General features: G+C 39.4%; 1 pseudogene; it reads left to right on the top strand.

The window, feature by feature from the left end:
* The first annotated feature begins 6,094 nt into the window (after positions 1-6,094).
* On the top strand, positions 6,095-11,158 carry LOC107132305 (large ribosomal subunit protein uL6-like; annotated as a pseudogene).
* Positions 11,159-13,127: the final 1,969 nt, after the last annotated feature.

The raw sequence follows: 13,127 nt of genomic DNA, 5'->3' as shown, positions 1-13,127 counted from the left end.
ACGTTAAATCTCAAGAAGAATCTTGAGAGAGACACATTACAACAAAATAAATCATAGTATCAATTATACGCATTTTTAAGAAAACTGGTGATTTTTTTTAGCACTGCCTCCCTTTACTCCCACCCCTTCTCTTGGAGTATTAGCATTTTTGGCCTTTAGAAAGGTAGGGAAATGACAAAGCCCTGCTCAGGGCAGTGATTGTCATTAAGCATAGCCTGAGGAAGGCTTCCCTGGTGGCTCAGATGATAAAGAATCTGCCTGCAATGCAGGAGACATGGGTTTGATCCCTGGGTTGGGAAGATCCCCTCGAGAAGGGAGTGGGTATCCACTCCAGTATTCCTACCTGGAAAATTCCATGAACAGAGGAGCCTGGCGGGCTACAGTCTATGGGGTCACAAAGAGTTGCACACAGCTTAGCCACTGAACAGCAATAACAACCACAGCCTGAGGAGGATATAAAATGTTAGTGAAGAATATGAGCTCTGGTTTGATGGAACCAGTTTTGGATTCTCTTCTTTACTGTGTGGCCTTGAACAAATCACTTAATATCTCTGAGCTCTAGTTTCCTTAGAAGTTAGTTCAGTATAATGTTGCCTATCTCATGGGGGTTATTTGAGAGTATTAAATAAGAGTATTCTGTAAAGATTGAAGCGTGCTACATTACAAACGGTCAAGAAATGGTAGGTGTTCATATTATTGTTACTATGACATTTTATTTATTCAATACAAATTATTAATTAATTATTAATTCAGAAATTATACTGACTGGACTCGTTTTAAATTTTGACTACAAAGCTCAAATGGCTCAAAATTCTGAGAATTCTATCTCATTTCCGTGGTTATTTCATTCTCTCTCTCTCCAATTTTGCTATCAAATAACATTCTCCCTTCTCAAATCTCAAACATCTCCCCTTGCTACACACACAGTCACACTCACACTCAACTGATACTCACACTCAGACCTAAGTTCATAAGACAATATGTACGTGCTTAGTCACTCAGTCTGCTGCTGCTGCTGCTGCTAAGTCGCTTCTGTCGTGTCCGACTCTGTGCGCCCCATAGATGGCAGCCCACCAGGTTTCCCCATCCCTGGGATTCTCCAGGCAAGAACACTGGAGGGGGTTGCCATTTCCTTCTCCAATGCATGAAAGTGAAAAGTGAAAGTGAAGTCGCTCAGTCGTGTCCGACTCTTTGAGACCCCCTGGACTGCAGCCTACTAGACTCCTCCGTCCATGGGATTTTCCAGGCAAGAGTACTGGAGTGGGGTGCCATTGCCTTCTCCAAAGTCACTCAGTCTAATAAAAACAATAAATGCAATTAAAGCTACCCTCCTTGTTGTTACCAAATCCACTCACCTGCCTATACACCTATTCATGAACTTTGTGCATGCTTAGTCATTAGGTCATGTCTGAGTCTTTGTGACCCCATGGACTATAGCCAGCCAGGCTCCACTGTCCATGGGATTTCCCAGGCAAGAATACTGGAGGGGCTTGCCACTTCCTCTTCCAAGGGATCTTCCTGACCCAGGGATTAAACTCACATCTCCTATGACTCCTGTGTTGGCCGGCAATTCTTTACCACTGAGACATCTGAGAAGGCATTCATGAACTTTACCTTCCTCCCATTTTTAGTGGAAGAAATGTTCCTGCTTCTCGGGTGACCTTTCCTGAGTTTGGAGCCCATCCTCTCTGGCCTTCTGAGGACCTCATTCTTGTCTCCTGCATTGGCTATACTTCCTCTAAGAGGATTTCCAGTGCTGAAGTGTCTGAGGCCTCTTTCCTTCTTTACATTATCTACCTGAATGAGTTCATCTAGTCTCATGGTTTATATATCATCTATGCTCTAATGACTAACCCACAGTGTTCCTCATCTCAGTAAACATTACCAACACCCACCTAGTTTCTCAGGCCCCAAACCTAAGAGCCTACATCTGATCTGTCTACAAGTCCCGTACAGTTTACCAGCTACCTCCAAATATATCTTAGTCTAAGACCTTCTTACAACCTCCATTGCTACCACTGGGGTCAAACCACCATCATTTCTCTCTAAATCAGAGTTTTTCAGACTCAGCACTACTAATATTTTGATCAAATAATTCTTTGTCTTGGGGGCTGTCCTGTGCATTGGAGGCTGTTTAGCAGCATCCTTGGCCTCTACCTACTATACTGCTGTAGCACTCCAGCCCCGCAGCTGTGAAAACCAAAAATCCCTCCAGCATTGCCAAATGCCCTTTGAGAGCTTGGGGGTACAAGATCACTCCCAACTGAGACCATTGTCCTATTATTGACAGCACTCTCTTCACTAGACTCCCAGCTCCACCATTGTCCTTCTAAAATCTACACTGCACACAGCAGCCAGAGGAATACTATTAAGGTCACAAATCATATCATATCCAGCCCTGGTTCAACACAGTTCAGTGGCTTCCTCTGTACTTAGAAATCAGCTCGAGCTTCTGACATCATCTTCTGCTCTCACCATCAGTCACTGATCTAAAGTCACTTTGGACTTCTTACTGTCCCTCAAACTTGCCAAGTTAATTCCCATCTCAGGGTCTTTGCCTGTGATGTTTCCTGCTTGAAACTCTCTTCTTATAGATCATGCATGGTTACATCTCATCATTCAAGCCACATCTCAAATGTCTTCTCCAGCTTTCCCTGAACCCCCGATGAAAGAAGTCCCCTAACACTGCCTTTTAGGGCTTCCCTGGTGGCTCAGAGGTAAAGAATCTACCCACAGTGAAAGAAATGCAAGTTTGATCCTCGGGTCAGGAAGATCCCCTGGAGAAGGAAATGGCAACCCACTCCAGTATTCTTGCCTGGGAAATTTCATGGACAGAGGAGCCTGGTGAGTTACAGTCCAGTCAGTCAGTCAGTTCAGTCGCTCAGTTGTTTTCAACTCTTTGCAACCCCATGGACTGCACCACGCCAGGCTTCTCTGTCCATCACGAACTCCCAGAGCTTGCTCAAACTCATGTCCATTGAGTTGGTGATGCCAGCCAACCATCTCATCCTCTGTCATCCCCTTCTCCTCCTGCCTTCAATCTTTCCCAGCATCAGGGTCTTTGCCAGTGAGTCAGTTCTTCACATCAGGTGCCCAAAGTATTGGAGTTTCAGCTTCAGCATCAGTCTTCTAATGAATATTCAGGACTTGTTTCCTTTAGGATTGACTGGTTTGATCTCCTTGCAGTCCAAACGACTCTCAAGAGTTTTCTCCAACACTACAGTTCAAAAGCATCAATTATTCAGTGCTCAGCTTTCTTATGGTCTAACTCTCACAATCCATACACGACTACTGGAAAAACCATAGCTTTGACTATGTAGACCTTTGACAGCAGAGGTGGCTACAGTCCATGGGAGTTGTAAAAAGTTGGAGATGACTTAGCAACTAAACAACAACAAAAGCTGCTTTCCACCAAATTACTCCATTTTATTTTCTTTTTCAGTACCAGAATTATACTGTTCATTTATTTTCACCTATTTATTGACTGCTAGCTAAATGTCAGTTCCATGAGAGGAAGAACTTTCTTTGGTCTTGCTCACCGCTGTGTCCTTAATTTCTTGAAAAGTATCTGACTAAAATAAGCTTTTGGAAAATATTAACTATCAAATTGTTAACTAATTGACTGATTAAATACACATATGATGCAGGTACTGGGTTTTGGGCTTTGGTTAGAAAAATGAAAAATGAGTCACAGTTCTTGCCTTCAAGGAGCTTGGTGCAATGGGGGTGTCAGAGAAATAAAATAATTGCAATACAGAATAGTATAACAGGAAGAAGTTCAAGGATTATAACAGAATTAATGTCAGAAGCATTTAACTCAGACCTGAGGCAGCCAGAGAAGACTTCCCAGAGTGGGTGGCATGAAAGAATGAGTTGAAAAGGATGAGTCAAAATGAGCTATGTGAGCGGGTGTTGTGGACTGAATAGTGTCCTCCCAGGATTTTATTTGGTAATGCCATTCCCCTTGGAGCTCTGCATGTGATTGTATTTAGAGTTAGGACTTTTAATGGGATAATTAAGTCAAAATAAGGCCATTAGGTAGAGCCATTAATCCAATCTTACAGATGTCCTTCTAAGAAAGAAGAGAAAACATGGACACCCAAAAAGACACCAGGGATGCATGAGCACAGAGGGAAGATTATGTGAGAACACAATGAGAAGACGGCTATCTGCAAGTCAAGGAGAGAGACTTCAAAAGAAACAGCCCTTCCCACACCGTGATCGTGACAATTTCAGCCTCTGAAACTGTGATAAAATGTATTCCCATTGTTCAAGTTACCCAGTCCATAGTACTTTATTATGACTACCTTAGCAAACTGATCCTGTGGGGCTGTGGGGCTCAGGAAGAAAAGCCCCTGGGAAGAAAAGCATGTGGGTGTGGAATGGAAGCTAGGTGGCTGCAAGAGAAGAGGCTAGAGACATAAGCAGGGTGAGTTCTTGGAGCCTAGCTGAGGAATTGAGCAGCATGGGGGAGGGTCTTGGGAACACTGAAAAGCCTAGGCAGCCAAATAAGATTTGCCTCTAAGAGAGAGAACTTAGGTGGTGCCATAATAAATAAAATTTACTAGAGCAATCCTGGAGACCCTAAGAACAACAGCCAGGCATATGGCCCTGGAACCCAACAGACCAATGTGCCGATCCTGGCTCTGCCGTTTAAAAGCCTTGTAAACTTGGGAAATTCCTTCTCTTCCTTTTTTTTATTTCCTCATGTGTAATTTAAGGCATAATCATTTTCATCCGGTGGGGTGATATGAGGATTAAATAAACAGTTTATACAAAACACTTGGCAGAATACCAAGTGTAAACATGAATTGTTACTAGTTGCTAAAATATCTAAGGCAATCATAGTAAAATGGAAAAAAAGGGACAAACTCGAGCAGTCTTCAAGATAGTTACTCTGGAAAATTTGGCAGTTATTTTTATATTTGGGAGCTTTAATTTGGGGAGATTTGGATTGCAGTGTCGTTCACCCAAATGGGGAACATAAGAGAAGAAGCAGAGGGGAAGAGAATAAATTTAATTGGGGGATACGCTGAGTCTGAGGGATCCCTGGTATATTTAAGAAGAGTTGTGGATAGCTGAACATAGGGACTTAGGATCAGGAAAGAGCCTTCAGCTAAAGATGTAGATTAGATTGACAAGACAATCCAGAGAAAGAACGCAGAATGAGAGCAGGTATATAGGGTAGTTAGAACTCCAGGGACCCATCCAGAGACATGAGATGAAGTAGGATAGGAGGCTGAAAAGGAACCACAAAGACATGAGAAAAAGAAAGAGGCCAAAGGGGAAAAGAAGCTTTAAAAAGAGAGTAGCCAACAGTACAAAAGCCAAAGAGAAATTAAATGAAGTAAGGACCGAGACACACTCTGGTCAGCGTCCTGCCTGGACACCAGACATGACTTGGGAAAGGATGGTTTTGTGGAAGCATGGGGTACAAACCTCACTGTAGTGGAGCGGAGAACAAATGAGAGCTAGGAAGCGAATACCGTGAGCCTTCTGAAGGAAAATAGAGATGACTACTTGCAGAAGGAAACTCCTTTTGCTTCCTCTTCCCTCATAATTCCCTATTTTCCATCACCCTAACTTCCCTTTCATCCAGAGATTCTTATTTAATATAATTTTATTTATTTATTTTATCTATGCTGGGAAGGGCATAGGCTCAATAGTTGTGGCACACAGGCTTAATTTCTCTGCAGCATGTGGGATCTTCCCAGGTCAGGGATTGAACCCATGTCTCCTGCATTGGCAGGTGGATTCTTTATCACTCAACCACCAGGGAAGCTTAACCTTCCAGAGGTTCTTAACCTTGGGTCCATAGACCCCTTCAGGTGGTTTATGAATAGAATTTAAGGGGCCTGTATATTTTAAAAGGAAAAAAAAATTATGACTTTAATTCTACTAGCCTGAAATTTAGCATTTTCATCAACTATGAATGTAGGCAAAAACCACAAAAGATTAGCAGTGCCTGTGACTGTCAAAAATATATTTTCATATCATATTACAGTTGTCACAGATTTCTTAAAATATCATTTATACTTACTACTTTTAAGAAATTATGGTAGTCATCAAACCTACTGCTATTATTAATAAATTGTTTAAGCCTATTTTGAAAACTGTATTTATATGTAATTAGTTTCCTTTGTAATCTTACATGTTTTGTTTTATGTTCTTTAAAAACATTTTTCCAAGAAGGGATCTGTAGTCTTCCCCAGGTGTCAAAGAATTTTTGGTACTAAAAAGTTAAGACTGCTCTTTGCCGCATCTACTGTGAGAATGAAGCCTTTTCTCAGCAATCAGACTGTCCACATTCCAGAAAAATGTCGATGTTACTCTGAAGGGACGGACAGTTATTGTGAAGGACCCCAGAGGCACCCTGTAGAGGGACTTCAATCACATCAATGTAGAGCTGAGTCTCTTTGGAAAGAAAAAAAAGAGGCTCTGGGTTGACAAATGGTTCGGAAACAGAAAGGAACTGGCAACTGTTCACATGATCTGTAGTCATGTACAGAGCATGATCAAGGGTGTTACACTGGGTTTCCATTACAAGATGAGGTCTGTGTATGCCCACTTCCCCATCAACTTTGTTATTCAGGAGAATGGTTTTCTTGTTGAGATGCTATTTTGGGGATGAAAAATACACCCGTAGGATTCGAATGAGGCCAGGGGTAGCTTGTTCAGTATCTCAAGTTCAGGAAGATGAGTTGATTCTTGAAAGAAATGTCATTGAACTTGTGTCAAATTCAGGTGCTTTGATTCAGCAAGCCACCACAGTTAAAAACAACGATTTCAGAAAATTTTTGGATGGCATCTATGTTTCTTAAAAAGGAACAATTCAGCAGGCTGACTAATAAGATCTGAGTGGTCCGGCTGCAGAAACAGCAAGATGCCAGATGGTTCTATGGACTCCACTGTGGTATTTTAATGAGGCAATAAAACATCTTCGATTTTTTTTAAAAAAGTTAAGCCTTCCTGCTAGTCCATCACGGAAGCCATCTACTGCTCCATTATCCTGTTTTTGGATTCTGTATGCTGCTGCCCTTTTTTCAGCACGCCACAATTGTCCTAAATGTTCCTCCAGGGAAAATAGCCATTTGCCTCTATGCACTTTCCTATTGACTCAACTAACTATTGGTCCTTTAACTTTTCACCTGGTTATTGAAAAACCACTGTGTTGGAAATGGCAAAATTGATTCAAGGGTTTAATCACTTACTTGCTTACCACCAACAAACATTTTTGAGTACAAGGTACTATGTTACATACTTAGAGATGCAGCGCTAGACACTCCTAGTTTGGGGAGTGGTCAAAAGAGAAGAAAGATAGATCTTTTACATAAACAGTTATAAGACAACATGGCGATTGCTTTATGTAGATCATGGAACATTTTATGGTATATGAGATCCCAGAGGAAGGCTTCATGCAAGAAATGACATTGACAATAAAGAGAATGCTATTAAAAGACTGAGTTTGCCAAAACTATGCAAATAATGTTTGTGAAGCTGTTGCTCCATTTTCCAAAAATCTTTGAAACATTAAACATAATGAAATAAGAGTGATTTCTTTTCGATTTTAATATGTACATTTAATTATCATACTTGATTAGAGCTGATAAAAAAAGGAGGAAAAGATTGAATATTTCAAACCTCCTCCTCCTTTTAAGGATATGTGTATATATATATAGAGAGAGAGAGAGAGGAAAAAATGTTCATAACCATTACAAATGAAAGCAGCAGGAAAATATTAAGAAAGCATTTTGATATGAAGAGTTGTCAGTTTTTCATAGATGAGTGCATGACACCTGCTGGCCAAATTATATAATTTCCCTCTCCAAAGGAATAGAGAGTAATAAAGTTAATTAACACTGCTTCCCTGCTTAGGGTTCATATATTAGATTTTCTCTAATCATCCTTAATCAGCAAGTAAGATTTTTTTGGAATGGTGAATCGAGTCCTTTTTTTGTTTTGTTTTGTTTTTGTCTTGAGCTCAAGAAGGTTTAAAATTTTTATTTAATTCAGTGTCTTTCACTGTAAGTTAAATGAAATTTGGAGAAAAGTAATCCTACTCAGGGCTTTCCAGGTGGCTCAGAGGTAAAGAATCCTCCTTCCAAGCAGGAGATGTAAGTGTGATCCTGGGGTCAGGAAGATCCCCTGGAGGAGCAAACGGCAACCCACTCCAGTATTCTTGCCTCGGAAATCTCATGGACAGAGGAGCCTGGCAGACTACAGTCCATGGGGTCACAAAGAGTCGGACAGGACTTAGCGACTAAGCAGCAGCGGTCCGCACTTGAGATCACACACAGGTGGCCTGGCCAGCTAACACTAGCACCGGGTTTCTGTTCTACATTCCCAGACTAGGCAAACTATTCCAAGGCGAGGTTCAGGTTGTTAACTTCTCTGTCTCTTGTTATTTGACTCAACTCCTCATAAAGTTTACTATTTATGAAATTATTAAGACACATACAATTATTATTGTATGTGCCCAATGTCTTTTAACTTTTTAAAAAGTCTGGTTTATTGAGGTAAAATTTACATAAAATTCACCAATTTTAAGTTTGTAGTTTTGTGAGTTTTGATAAGTGTACATAGTACCATTAACACCGTCACCATCAAGATCTAGAATATTTTTATCATCCCCTAAATTGTCCTCATGTTCTTTTATAGTCAACCTCTTCGCTACTCCCAGGCTCTGGCACCCAGTGATCGGTATTCTATCTCTACAGTTTTGCCTCTTCCAGAAGGTCTGTGTGTTTTCATATACACGAAATCATATAGTGAGTAGCTTTGTGTCAGTCTTCCTTCACTTGGCTTAGTGATTTGATATTCTACCATGTTGTTGCATGTATCAGTCTTTGGTTCCTCTTTATTGCTAAGTAGCATTCTGTCTTTGGAGAAGGCAATGGGGCAATGGCAGCCCACTCCAGCACTCTTGCCTGGAGAATCCCATGGACGGAGGAGCCTGGTAGGCTACAGCCCCTGGGGTTGCTAAGAGTCGGATACCACTGACGTGACTTAGCAGCAGCAGCAGCAGCAGCAGCATTCTGTCTCATGGGTAAACCACAGTATATTTATCCTTTAACTACCTGATGGAAATGAGTTGTTTCCTGCTTTTAATGATTATGATTAAATTGTGATAAACAGTTTTATGCATGTCTTTGTGTAAATACATATTTTCATATTTATTGGGTAAATACTCAGGCATGGAATTGCTAGGTTACATGGTAACTGCACATTTACTTTATTTAAAAAAAAAAAAAAAAACACCTGACTTTTGCTTTATAAAAGTGGTTTTACATGTATTTCTTTACTTTATCCTTATTTTAGCTTTATTCTAGTTGTGTCCCAAACGACACAACTTTGTTGTAGATTTGTTGTAGAAATCTTTTGTACAAAATATAGCTTGAGTTCCATGTGTGACAAATATGCAACAAGAAGCCTCTTTTTACACAGTGTCACGAAATAGCATTTTTAGAAGAGTGGAGAATTGCATAAAGGAAAGAATATAGACTTTGAATCATCTGAGGTCTGTCACCTTGACTTTCTGCATAACTTTTCTTTATTAGGCAAATTAACTAACCTTCCAGAACATCCTGAAAGGTGAGTGATACAGGTATATAGTTGCAGGCTGTCACAAAGATGCATACATGCATCGTAGACATTGCTGTTACTGCCATTAGATGAACAACTTTTGCTACAAGTTACATTCTAGAAAACAGATGGTATCACACAATATATATTTCAGGTTTCATTAGGAATTAATGTGTTTCTTCCGGAGCTATAAAAATGTCACCCAGAGACAAATGAGTTTCCTTCGGCTCTAGTGTCTGTGGCATGTGAGTTTTAAAATACTGTTATTCTTATGTTTTGGAGCTTCCCTGGTGGCTCAGATGGTAAAGAGTTTGCCTGCACTGTGGGAGACCTGGGGTTTGACCCCTGAGTTGGGAAAATCCCTGGAGAAAGGAATGGCTACTCACTCTAGTATTCTTGCTTGGAGAATCCCATGGACAGAGGAACCTGGCAAGCTACAGTCCACGGGGTCACAAAGAGTTGAACACGACTGAGAGACTAACACATATACATTCTTATGCTTTGCAGATTAGCATTTTGTACTTAATTAAGATTATGTCTTTTGTATGTCACTGAGAAATGTTAATGTCACATAAATTATGATGATAATAACAATGTGTTATAACTTACATAATACAATTTACCTAGGCAAGGGCCCATTTTAACTTCATATCTTTTTAAGGATTGGTTTTTTCTCTATAGCTCCACCTAGGAAGATATTCTTAATCAAACACATTGACAGTAGGTTTTTTAAACTGCTATTTTAAGACTGTTTTCACTGGCAAGTATTTAATCTGCTAAAAAAAAAAAAAAAAAAGTTACTCAGTTAATTAGGTTGCACTGACATCTGCTGGTAAAACAGAAAATTTCATTAAAATCATGTTTCATTAATTTCAAAGGAATCAGATAGTTTAGTCTTTAAAATTTATATTTGCATTCTGGGTTTAATAGGTTAACGGCTGTATATCTGATTCATACTTCAATTTGATTCAAGTGATTTGTCGACCTGTTGTAAATTTTGAGGGAATCTTCCTAAAGGACGTAGCAACAGATGCTTAGTTATGAAGTAAAATATCTTTTAAGTCATAAATTCTTCCAGTGTTTACCACTGAACAATTACATCATCAACTTCTTTTTCATCCCATCATCATGATGATTTCTTTTGATCTGAAATCAGTACAACAGTAGTGATGTTTATTAAGTTAGTTTTCGCTTCGAGGAAGAATTCCTAGGAAAATAGGCTTATGGTGTAGGGAAGGTTGTAAGCTACAGCAGAGCTAAACTTTAGGGGATTAGTATAACATAAATCCTTTAAAACATACCAATTCAACAATGATTCAGGGTCACATAATTTTATAAATGGAAAGAAATTTCCTAATCACTTAATTCACCCATGTCTTTTGTAGATGTGGAAACTGAGCCCCAGATAAATTTACGTAATTCATTACCTAGCTATATGAGAAAAATGTTTCTTAATTCTCTCATTCCAGGGTTCTTTCCTATATAAATTGTCTTGACTAGTTGTTTATTGTTTGTTGAAACCAAAAATGCTTGAACATACACAAATATGATTATTTGAAAATTTGTACTTAGTTTATTTTCTCTAACTAGACATGTATTTTGAAAATACATACTGTATTATGTAATATTGTTTTGTAGTTCTTCACAAATGTATATGTATTCATAACTTCTTCCTAGAAACTGAAACTCCACTGTCTATTTCTTCAGATGTGAAAAAAGAAAAAGGCAAGTGGATCAAAAAAAAAAAAAAAAGAATCAAAAATAAACCTTAATCATGGAAACTTCTGGCTCTTTGATCATATTTGGGATCACACAACTATGCAGCACATGTCTTCAATTCTGTTCAGTTCAGGTGCTCAGTTGTGTCCAACTTTTTGCACCCCATGGACTGCAGCACGCCAGGTCTCCCTGTCCATCACCAACTCCCAGAGCTTACTAAAACTCATGTCCTTTGAAGCAGTGATGCCATCAACCATCTCATCCTCTCTCATCCCCTTCTCCTCCCACCTTCAATCTTTCCCAGCATCAGGGTCTTTTCCAAAGAGTCATTTCTTCCCATCAGGTGGCCAAAGTATTGGAGTTTCAGCTTCAGCATCAGTCCTTCCAATGAATATTCAGGACTGATTTCCTTTAGGATGGACTGGTTGGATCTCCTTGCAGTCCAAGGGACTCTCAAGAGTCTTCTCCAACACCACAGTTCAAAAGCATCAATTCTTTGGCGCTCAGCTTTCTTTAGAGTCCAACCCTCACATCCATACTTGATCACTGGAAAAACCATAGCTTTGACTATGTGGACCTTTGCTGTCAAAGTAATGTCTCTGCTTTTTAATATGCTGTCTAGGTTGGTCATAACTTTTTTTCCAAGGAGCAAGCGTCTTTTAGTTTCATGGTTGCAGTCACCATATGCAGTGATTTTGGAGCTCCAAAAAATAAAGTCTGTCACTGTTTCCATTGCTTCTCCATCTATTTTCCATGAAGTGATGCCATGATCATAGTTTTCTGAATGTTGAGTTTTAAGCCAACTTTTTTACTTTCCTCTTTCAATTTCAAGATGCTCTTTAGTTCTTCTTCAGTTTCTGCCATAAGGGTGGTATAATCTGCATATCTGAGGTTATTGATATTTCTCCCGGCAATCTTGATTCCAGCTTGTGCTTCATCCAGCCCAGCATTTCTCATGATGTACTCTGCATTAAGTTAAATAAGCAAGTGACAATATACAGCCTTAACGTACTCCCTTCCCTATTTGGAACCAGTCTGTTGTTCCATGTCCAGTTCTAACTGTTGCTTCCTGACCTGTATACAGATTTCTCAGGAGGCAGGTCAGGTGGTTTGGTATTCCTATCTCTTTAAGAATTTTCCACAGTTTGTTGTGACCCACACAGTCAAAGGCTTTGGCATAGTCAATAAAGCAGAAGTAGATGTTTTTCTGGAACTCTCTAATATAAACATGTTTCCCCCCTTAATTTTGTTCTAATAGGCACTGTTATATAAAATTTTAGCAATGCAACTTCCATTGTCTTAAAAGTGTCATATACAAAAATCACCAAATATTCTATAATATGAGGCCATGTACATTTTTCCCTCAACTTCAACACTACTGACATTTGGGGATGGCTAATTCTTGTGGAGGGAGGGCTGCATCATCCTTCTTATATCCCAGTAGGCTGCTCCCATTTGTAACAACCAAATGTGTCTTCAGATACTGCTAATGACCCCAGGGGGGAAATGAGCCAAAGTGAAGAACCACTGCTGTAAATTAAAGCTGTTTCCTTCAGATTTATTTTTTTAAACTACTTAAAAGCATTCCAGTCAAAAATATGATCCTTTTTATTTCCAAATAAAAGAAATGTTGACATGTGAAATACAAAAGAGCCTCATGTCATCTCTAGTTTAAATACTTCATTTAAATACTTTATTCTGAACCAGAGCTAATAAAAAAGGTTCCTTAAATTGTTTTTGATGCTTGCATATTTATTTTGCTTTTTTATGGTCTAAGGTATAATTTTGACACTGTTCGTAATTCCCAAACAAGTTTCTTTCATTCT

Source organism: Bos taurus, chromosome 3, assembly GCF_002263795.3.
Source record: "Bos taurus isolate L1 Dominette 01449 registration number 42190680 breed Hereford chromosome 3, ARS-UCD2.0, whole genome shotgun sequence".
NCBI classification, from domain to species: Eukaryota; Metazoa; Chordata; class Mammalia; order Artiodactyla; family Bovidae; genus Bos; species Bos taurus.
The sequence above is the reverse complement of the archived record's forward strand: the minus strand, read 5'-3'. Positions and strand labels throughout refer to the sequence as shown.